The following is a 10,483-nucleotide window of genomic DNA, read 5'->3' on the forward strand; positions in this document are numbered from 1 at the left end:
GTAGGTGATCATTCAGTTTCTATACATGTATTGACTTTCTTTTTTTGTCTTAAAGGTCTTTCGGACCACATGAACCAAGGGTCTGTGCATCTGCAACTGTGTTTGACTCGCTACTATTCTTCTGCAAGTGTGTAACAGGTAGGTGATCATTCAGTTTCTATACATGCATTGACTTTCTTTTTTTCTCTTAAAGGTCTTTCGGACCACATGAACCAAGGGTCTGTGCATCTGCAACTCTGTTTGACTTGCTACTATCTGTCTGCAAGTGTGTAATAGGTAGGTTATCATTCAGTTTCTATATATGTTTTTACTTTCTTTTTTTGTCTTACAGGTTTTTCGGACCACATGAACCAAGGGTCTGTGCATCTGCAACTGTGTGTGACTTGCTACTATCTGTTTGCAAGTGTGTAACAGGTAGGTGATCATTCAGTTTCTATACATGTTTTGACTTTCTTTTTTTGTCTTATAGGTTTTTCGGACCACACGAACCAAGGGTCTGTGCATCTGCAACTGTGTTTGACTCGCTACTATCCTTCTGCAAGTGTGTAACAGGTAGGTGATCATTCAGTTTCTATACATGTTTTGACTTTCTTTTTTTGTCTTACAGGTTTTTCGGACCGCATGAACCAATGGTCTGTGCATCTGCAACTGTGTGTGACAATCTACTATCTGTTTGCAAGTGTGTAACAGGTAGGTGATCATTCAGTTTCTATACATGTATTGACTTTCTTTTTTTGTCTTAAAGGTCTTTCAGACCACATGAACCAAGGGTCTGTGCATCTGCAACTGTGTGTGACTCGCTACTATCTGTCTGCATGTGTGTAACAGGTAAGTGATCATTGAGGTTGTATACATGTATTGCCTTTTTGTTGTCTTACAGGCTTTCAGGACCAATGGCTCCCCCCTTCCTGATGGTGAATACAGCCAACAAGGGTCTATCTATTGCAACTTTGTGTGTGGCTCGCTATCTATCTGTCTGCAAGTGTGTAACAGGTAGGTGATCATTCAAATTCTATACATGTATTGACTTTCTTTTTTTGTCTTACAGATTTTTCGGACCACATGAACCAAGGGTCTTTCCATTGCTACTGTGTGTGTGGCTTGCTATCAATCTGTCTGCAAGTGTGTAACAGGTAGGTGATCATTCAGTTTCTATACATGTATTGACTTTCTTTTTTTGTCTTAAAGGTCTTTCGGACCACATGAACCAAGGGTCTGTGCATCTGCGACTGTGTGTGACTCGCTATCAATCTGTCTGCAAGTGTGTAACAGGTAAGTGATCATTCAGTTTCTATACATGTATTGACTTTCTTTTTTTGTCTTAAAGGTCTTTCGGACCACATGAACCAAGGGTCTTTCCATTTCCACTGTGTGTGTGGCTCGCTATCAATCTGTCTGCAAGTGTGTAACAGGTAGGTGATCATTCAGTTTCTATACATGTATTGACTTTCTTTTTTTGTCTTACAGGTTTTTTGGACCGCATGAACCAAGCGTCTTTCCATTGCCACTGTGTGTGTGGCTCGCTATCAATCTGTCTGCAAGTGTGTAACAGGTAGGTGATCATTCAGTTTCTATACATGACTTGACTTTCTTTTTTTGTGTTACAGGTTCTCAAGAAGTCCATCAACCTCTTCTTCTCCCTGAAGGTGTATCCTTCTGACAAATATATTTTCATCTGCAACTGTTTGTGGTTCGCTGTCCATCATTCTGCAACTCTGTAACAGGTAAGTGATCATTCAGTTTGTATTCATGTATTGCCTTTTCGTTGTCTTACAGGCTTTCAGGACCAATGGCTCCCCCCTTCCTGATAGCGAGCCACACACACAGTGGCAATGGAAAGACCCTTGTTGGCTGTATGCACTATCAATCTGTCTGCAAGTGTGTAACAGGTAGGTGATCATTCAGTTTCTATACATGTATTGACTTTCTTTTTTTGTCTTACAGGTTTTTCGGACTGCATGAACCAAGGGTCTGTGCATCTGCAACTGTGTGTGACTCGCTACTATCTGTCTGCAAGGTAATAGGTAATAGGTAGGTGATCATTCAGTTTCTATACATGTTTTGACTTTCTTTTTTTGTCTAACAGGTTTTTCGGACCACATGAACCAAGGGTCTGTGCATCTGCAACTGTGTGTGACTCGCTACTATCTTTTTGCAAGTGTGTAACAGGTAAGTGATCATTCAGTTTCTATACATGTATTGACTTTCTTTTTTTGTCTTACAGGTTTTTCGGACCACATGAACCAAGGGTCTGTGCATCTGCAACTGTGTTTGACTCGCTACTATCCTTCTGCAAGTGTGTAACAGGTAGGTGATCATTCAGTTTCTATACATGTATTGACTTTCTTTTTTTGTCTTAAAGGTCTTTCAGACCACATGAACCAAGGGTCTGTGCATCTGCAACTGTGTGTGACTCGCTACTATCTGTCTGCATGTGTGTAACAGGTAAGTGATCATTGAGGTTGTATACATGTATTGCCTTTTTGTTGTCTTACAGGCTTTCAGGACCAATGGCTCCCCCCTTCCTGATGGTGAATACAGCCAACAAGGGTCTATCTATTGCAACTTTGTGTGTGGCTCGCTATCTATCTGTCTGCAAGTGTGTAACAGGTAGGTGATCATTCAAATTCTATACATGTATTGACTTTCTTTTTTTGTCTTACAGATTTTTCGGACCACATGAACCAAGGGTCTTTCCATTGCTACTGTGTGTGTGGCTTGCTATCAATCTGTCTGCAAGTGTGTAACAGGTAGGTGATCATTCAGTTTCTATACATGTATTGACTTTCTTTTTTTGTCTTAAAGGTCTTTCGGACCACATGAACCAAGGGTCTGTGCATCTGCGACTGTTTGTGACTCGCTATCAATCTGTCTGCAAGTGTGTAACAGGTAAGTGATCATTCAGTTTCTATACATGTATTGACTTTCTTTTTTTGTCTTAAAGGTCTATCGGACCACATGAACCAAGGGTCTTTCCATTTCCACTGTGTGTGTGGCTCGCTATCAATCTGTCTGCAAGTGTGTAACAGGTAGGTGATCATTCAGTTTCTATACATGTATTGACTTTCTTTTTTTGTGTTACAGGTTCTCAAGAAGTCCATCAACCTCTTCTTCTCCCTGAAGGTGTATCCTTCTGACAAATATATTTTCATCTGCAACTGTTTGTGGTTCGCTGTCCATCATTCTGCAACTCTGTAACAGGTAAGTGATCATTCAGTTTGTATTCATGTATTGCCTTTTTGTTGTCTTACAGGCTTTCAGGACCAATGGCTCCCCCCTTCCTGATAGCGAGCCACACACACAGTGGCAATGGAAAGACCCTTGTTGGCTGTATGCACTATCAATCTGTCTGCAAGTGTGTAACAGGTAGGTGATCATTCAGTTTCTATACATGTATTGACTTTCTTTTTTTGTCTTACACGTTTTTCAGACCGCATAAACCAAGGGTCTGTGCATCTGCAACTGTGTGTGACTCGCTACTATCTGTCTGCAAGTGTGTAACAGGTAAGTGATCATTGAGGTTGTATACATGTATTGCCTTTTTGTTGTCTTACAGGCTTTCAGGACCAATTGCTCCCCCCTTCCTGATGGTGAATACAGCCAACAAGGGTCTATCTATTGCAACTTTGTGTGTGGCTCGCTATCTATCTGTCTGCAAGTGTGTAACAGGTAGGTGATCATTCAAATTCTATACATGTATTGACTTTCTTTTTTTGTCTTACAGATTTTTCGGACCACATGAACCAAGGGTCTTTCCATTGCCACTGTGTGTGTGGCTTGCTATCAATCTGTCTGCAAGTGTGTAACAGGTAGGTGATCATTCAGTTTCTATACATGTATTGACTTTCTTTTTTTGTCTTACAGGTTTTTCGGACTGCATGAACCAAGGGTCTGTGCATCTGCAACTGTGTGTGACTCGCTATTATCTGTCTGCAAGGTAATAGGTAATAGGTAGGTGATCATTCAGTTTCTATACATGTTTTGACTTTCTTTTTTTGTCTTACAGGTTTTTCGGACCACATGAACCAAGGGTCTGTGCATCTGCAACTGTGTGTGACTCGCTACTATCTTTTTGCAAGTGTGTAAGAGGTAAGTGATCATTCAGTTTCTATACATGTATTGACTTTCTTTTTTTTGTCTTACACGTTTTTCAGACCGCATAAACCAAGGGTCTGTGCATCTGCAACTGTGTGTGACTCGCTACTATCTGTCTGCAAGTGTGTAACAGGTAAGTGATCATTGAGGTTGTATACATGTATTGCCTTTTTGTTGTCTTACAGGCTTTCAGGACCAATTGCTCCCCCCTTCCTGATGGTGAATACAGCCAACAAGGGTCTATCTATTGCAACTTTGTGTGTGGCTCGCTATCTATCTGTCTGCAAGTGTGTAACAGGTAGGTGATCATTCAAATTCTATACATGTATTGACTTTCTTTTTTTGTCTTACAGATTTTTCGGACCACATGAACCAAGGGTCTTTCCATTGCCACTGTGTGTGTGGCTTGCTATCAATCTGTCTGCAAGTGTGTAACAGGTAGGTGATCATTCAGTTTCTATACATGTATTGACTTTCTTTTTTTGTCTTAAAGGTTTTTCGGACCTCATAAACCAAGGGTCTGTGCATCTGCAACTGTGTGTGACTCGCTACTATCTGTCTGCAAGTGTGCAACAGGTAGGTGATCATTCAGTTTCTATACATGTATTGACTTTCTTTTTTTGTCTTAAAGGTCTTTCGGACCACATGAACCAAGGGTCTGTGCATCTGTGACTGTGTGTGACTCGCTATCAATCTGTCTGCAAGTGTGTAACAGGTAAGTGATCATTCAGTTTCTATACATGTATTGACTTTCTTTTTTTGTCTTAAAGGTCTATCGGACCACATGAACCAAGGGTCTTTCCATTGCCACTGTGTGTGTGGCTCGCTATCAATCTGTCTGCAAGTGTGTAACAGGTAGGTGATCATTCAGTTTCTATACATGTATTGACTTTCTTTTTTTGTCTTACAGGTTTTTCGGACCGCATGAACCAATGGTCTGTGCATCTGCAACTGTGTGTGACAATCTACTATCTGTTTGCAAGTGTGTAACAGGTAGGTGATCATTCAGTTTCTATACATGTATTGACTTTCTTTTTTTGTCTTAAAGGTCTTTCAGACCACATGAACCAAGGGTCTGTGCATCTGCAACTGTGTGTGACTCGCTACTATCTGTCTGCATGTGTGTAACAGGTAAGTGATCATTGAGGTTGTATACATGTATTGCCTTTTTGTTGTCTTACAGGCTTTCAGGACCAATGGCTCCCCCCTTCCTGATGGTGAATACAGCCAACAAGGGTCTATCTATTGCAACTTTGTGTGTGGCTCGCTATCTATCTGTCTGCAAGTGTGTAACAGGTAGGTGATCATTCAAATTCTATACATGTATTGACTTTCTTTTTTTGTCTTACAGATTTTTCGGACCACATGAACCAAGGGTCTTTCCATTGCTACTGTGTGTGTGGCTTGCTATCAATCTGTCTGCAAGTGTGTAACAGGTAGGTGATCATTCAGTTTCTATACATGTATTGACTTTCTTTTTTTGTCTTAAAGGTCTTTCGGACCACATGAACCAAGGGTCTGTGCATCTGCGACTGTGTGTGACTCGCTATCAATCTGTCTGCAAGTGTGTAACAGGTAAGTGATCATTCAGTTTCTATACATGTATTGACTTTCTTTTTTTGTCTTAAAGGTCTATCGGACCACATGAACCAAGGGTCTTTCCATTTCCACTGTGTGTGTGGCTCGCTATCAATCTGTCTGCAAGTGTGTAACAGGTAGGTGATCATTCAGTTTCTATACATGTATTGACTTTCTTTTTTTGTCTTACAGGTTTTTTGGACCGCATGAACCAAGCGTCTTTCCATTGCCACTGTGTGTGTGGCTTGCTATCAATCTGTCTGCAAGTGTGTAACAGGTAGGTGATCATTCAGTTTCTATACATGACTTGACTTTCTTTTTTTGTGTTACAGGTTCTCAAGAAGTCCATCAACCTCTTCTTCTCCCTGAAGGTGTATCCTTCTGACAAATATATTTTCATCTGCAACTGTTTGTGGTTCGCTGTCCATCATTCTGCAACTCTGTAACAGGTAAGTGATCATTCAGTTTGTATTCATGTATTGCCTTTTCGTTGTCTTACAGGCTTTCAGGACCAATGGCTCCCCACTTCCTGATATCGAGCCACACACACAGTGGCAATGGAAAGACCCTTGTTGGCTGTATGCACTATCAATCTGTCTGCAAGTGTGTAACAGGTAGGTGATCATTCAGTTTCTATACATGTATTGACTTTCTTTTTTTGTCTTACAGGTTTTTCGGACTGCATGAACCAAGGGTCTGTGCATCTGCAACTGTGTGTGACTCGCTACTATCTGTCTGCAAGGTAATAGGTAATAGGTAGGTGATCATTCAGTTTCTATACATGTTTTGACTTTCTTTTTTTGTCTTACAGGTTTTTCGGACCACATGAACCAAGGGTCTGTGCATCTGCAACTGTGTGTGACTCGCTACTATCTTTTTGCAAGTGTGTAACAGGTAAGTGATCATTCAGTTTCTATACATGTATTGACTTTCTTTTTTTGTCTTAAAGGTCTTTCAGACCACATGAACCAAGGGTCTGTGCATCTGCAACTGTGTGTGACTCGCTACTATCTGTCTGCATGTGTGTAACAGGTAAGTGATCATTGAGGTTGTATACATGTATTGCCTTTTTGTTGTCTTACAGGCTTTCAGGACCAATGGCTCCCCCCTTCCTGATGGTGAATACAGCCAACAAGGGTCTATCTATTGCAACTTTGTGTGTGGCTCGCTATCTATCTGTCTGCAAGTGTGTAACAGGTAGGTGATCATTCAAATTCTATACATGTATTGACTTTCTTTTTTTGTCTTACAGATTTTTCGGACCACATGAACCAAGGGTCTTTCCATTGCTACTGTGTGTGTGGCTTGCTATCAATCTGTCTGCAAGTGTGTAACAGGTAGGTGATCATTCAGTTTCTATACATGTATTGACTTTCTTTTTTTGTCTTAAAGGTCTTTCGGACCACATGAACCAAGGGTCTGTGCATCTGCGACTGTGTGTGACTCGCTATCAATCTGTCTGCAAGTGTGTAACAGGTAAGTGATCATTCAGTTTCTATACATGTATTGACTTTCTTTTTTTGTCTTAAAGGTCTATCGGACCACATGAACCAAGGGTCTTTCCATTTCCACTGTGTGTGTGGCTCGCTATCAATCTGTCTGCAAGTGTGTAACAGGTAGGTGATCATTCAGTTTCTATACATGTATTGACTTTCTTTTTTTGTCTTACAGGTTTTTCGGACTGCATGAACCAAGGGTCTGTGCATCTGCAACTGTGTGTGACTCGCTACTATCTGTCTGCAAGGTAATAGGTAATAGGTAGGTGATCATTCAGTTTCTATACATGTTTTGACTTTCTTTTTTTTGTCTTACAGGTTTTTCGGACCACATGAACCAAGGGTCTGTGCATTTGCAACTGTGTGTGACTCGCTACTATCTTTTTGCAAGTGTGTAAGAGGTAAGTGATCATTCATTTTCTATACATGTATTGACTTTCTTTTTTTGTCTTACACGTTTTTCAGACCGCATAAACCAAGGGTCTGTGCATCTGCAACTGTGTGTGACTCGCTACTATCTGTCTGCATGTGTGTAACAGGTAAGTGATCATTGAGGTTGTATACATGTATTGCCTTTTTGTTGTCTTACAGGCTTTCAGGACCAATGGCTCCCCCCTTCCTGATGGTGAATACAGCCAACAAGGGTCTATCTATTGCAACTTTGTGTGTGGCTCGCTATCTATCTGTCTGCAAGTGTGTAACAGGTAGGTGATCATTCAAATTCTATACATGTATTGACTTTCTTTTTTTGTCTTACAGATTTTTCGGACCACATGAACCAAGGGTCTTTCCATTGCTACTGTGTGTGTGGCTTGCTATCAATCTGTCTGCAAGTGTGTAACAGGTAGGTGATCATTCAGTTTCTATACATGTATTGACTTTCTTTTTTTGTCTTAAAGGTCTTTCGGACCACATGAACCAAGGGTCTGTGCATCTGCGACTGTGTGTGACTCGCTATCAATCTGTCTGCAAGTGTGTAACAGGTAAGTGATCATTCAGTTTCTATACATGTATTGACTTTCTTTTTTTGTCTTAAAGGTCTATCGGACCACATGAACCAAGGGTCTTTCCATTTCCACTGTGTGTGTGGCTCGCTATCAATCTGTCTGCAAGTGTGTAACAGGTAGGTGATCATTCAGTTTCTATACATGTATTGACTTTCTTTTTTTGTCTTACAGGTTTTTCGGACTGCATGAACCAAGGGTCTGTGCATCTGCAACTGTGTGTGACTCGCTACTATCTGTCTGCAAGGTAATAGGTAATAGGTAGGTGATCATTCAGTTTCTATACATGTTTTGACTTTCTTTTTTTTGTCTTACAGGTTTTTCGGACCACATGAACCAAGGGTCTGTGCATTTGCAACTGTGTGTGACTCGCTACTATCTTTTTGCAAGTGTGTAAGAGGTAAGTGATCATTCATTTTCTATACATGTATTGACTTTCTTTTTTTGTCTTACACGTTTTTCAGACCGCATAAACCAAGGGTCTGTGCATCTGCAACTGTGTGTGACTCGCTACTATCTGTCTGCAAGTGTGTAACAGGTAAGTGATCATTGAGGTTGTATACATGTATTGCCTTTTTGTTGTCTTACAGGCTTTCAGGACCAATTGCTCCCCCCTTCCTGATGGTGAATACAGCCAACAAGGGTCTATCTATTGCAACTTTGTGTGTGGCTCGCTATCTATCTGTCTGCAAGTGTGTAACAGGTAGGTGATCATTCAGTTTCTATACATGTATTGACTTTCTTTTTTTGTCTTAAAGGTTTTTCGGACCTCATGAACCAAGGGTCTTTGCATCTGCAACTGTGTGTGACTCGCTACTATCTGTCTGCCGTTTCTATACATGTCTTCAGTTTCTATACATGTTTTGACTTTCTTTTTTTGTCTTACAGGTTTTACGGACCACATGAACCAAGGGTCTGTGCATCTGCAACTGTGTGTGACTCGCTACTATCTGTCTACAAGTGTGTAACAGGTAGGTGATCATTCAGTTTCTATACATGTATTGACTTTCTTTTTTTGTCTTAAAGGTTTTTCGGACCTCATGAACCAAGGGTCTTTGCATCTGCAACTGTGTGTGACTCGCTACTATCTGTCTGCAAGTGTGTAACAGGTAGGTGATCATTCAGTTTCTATACATGTATTGACTTTCTTTTTTTGTCTTAAAGGTCTTTCGGACCACATGAACCAAGGGTCTGTGCATCTGCAACTCTGTTTGACTTGCTACTATCTGTCTGCAAGTGTGTAATAGGTAGGTTATCATTCAGTTTCTATACATGTTTGGACTTTCTTTTTTTGTCTTACAGGTTTTTCGGACCGCATGAACCAAGGGTCTGCTCATCTGCAACTGTGTTTGACTCTCTACTATCCTTCTGCAAGTGTGTGACAGGTAGGTCATCATTCAGTTTCTATACATGTTTTGACTTTCTTTTTTTGTCTTACACGTTTTTCGGACCGCATGAACCAAGGGTCTGTGCATCTGCAACTGTGTGTGACAATCTACTATCTGTTTGAAAGTGTGTAACAGGTAGGTGATCATTCAGTTTCTATACATGTATTGACTTTCTTTTTTTGTCTTAAAGGTCTTTCATACCACATGAACCAAGGGTCTGTGCATCTGCAACTGTGTTTGACTCGCTACTATCTGTCTGCATGTGTGTAATAGGTAGGTGATCCTTCAGTTTCTATACATGTTTTGACTTTCTTTTTTGTCTTGCAGGTTTTTCGGACCACATGAACCAAGGGTCTGTGCATCTGCAACTGTGTGACTCGTTACTATCTGTTTGCAAGTGTGTAACAGGTAGGTGATCATTCAGTTTCTATACATGTATTGACTTTCTTTTTTTGTCTTACAGGTTTTTCGGACCGCATGAACCAAGGGTCTGTGCATCTGCAACTGTGTGTGATTCGCTACTATCTGTCTGCAAGTGTGTAACAGGTTAGTGATCATTCAGTTTCTATACATGTATTTACTTTCTCTTTTTGTCTTAAAGGTTTTTCGGACCTCATGAACCAAGGGTCTTTGGATCTGCAACTGTGTGTGACTCGCTACTATCTGTCTGCAAGTGTGTAACAGGTAGGTGATCATTCAGTTTCTATACATGTATTGACTTTCTTTTTTTGTCTTAAAGGTCTTTCGGACCACATGAACCAAGGGTCTGTGCATCTGCAACTGTGTTTGACTCGCTACTATCCTTCTACAAGTGTGTAACAGGTAGGTGATCATTCAGTTTCTATACATGCATTGACTTTCTTTTTTTCTCTTAAAGGTTTTTCGGACCGCATGAACCAACGGTCTGTGCATCTGCAACTGT

The sequence above is a fragment of the Salminus brasiliensis genome, chromosome 4, assembly GCF_030463535.1.
Source record: "Salminus brasiliensis chromosome 4, fSalBra1.hap2, whole genome shotgun sequence".
Lineage (NCBI taxonomy): Eukaryota > Metazoa > Chordata > Actinopteri > Characiformes > Bryconidae > Salminus > Salminus brasiliensis.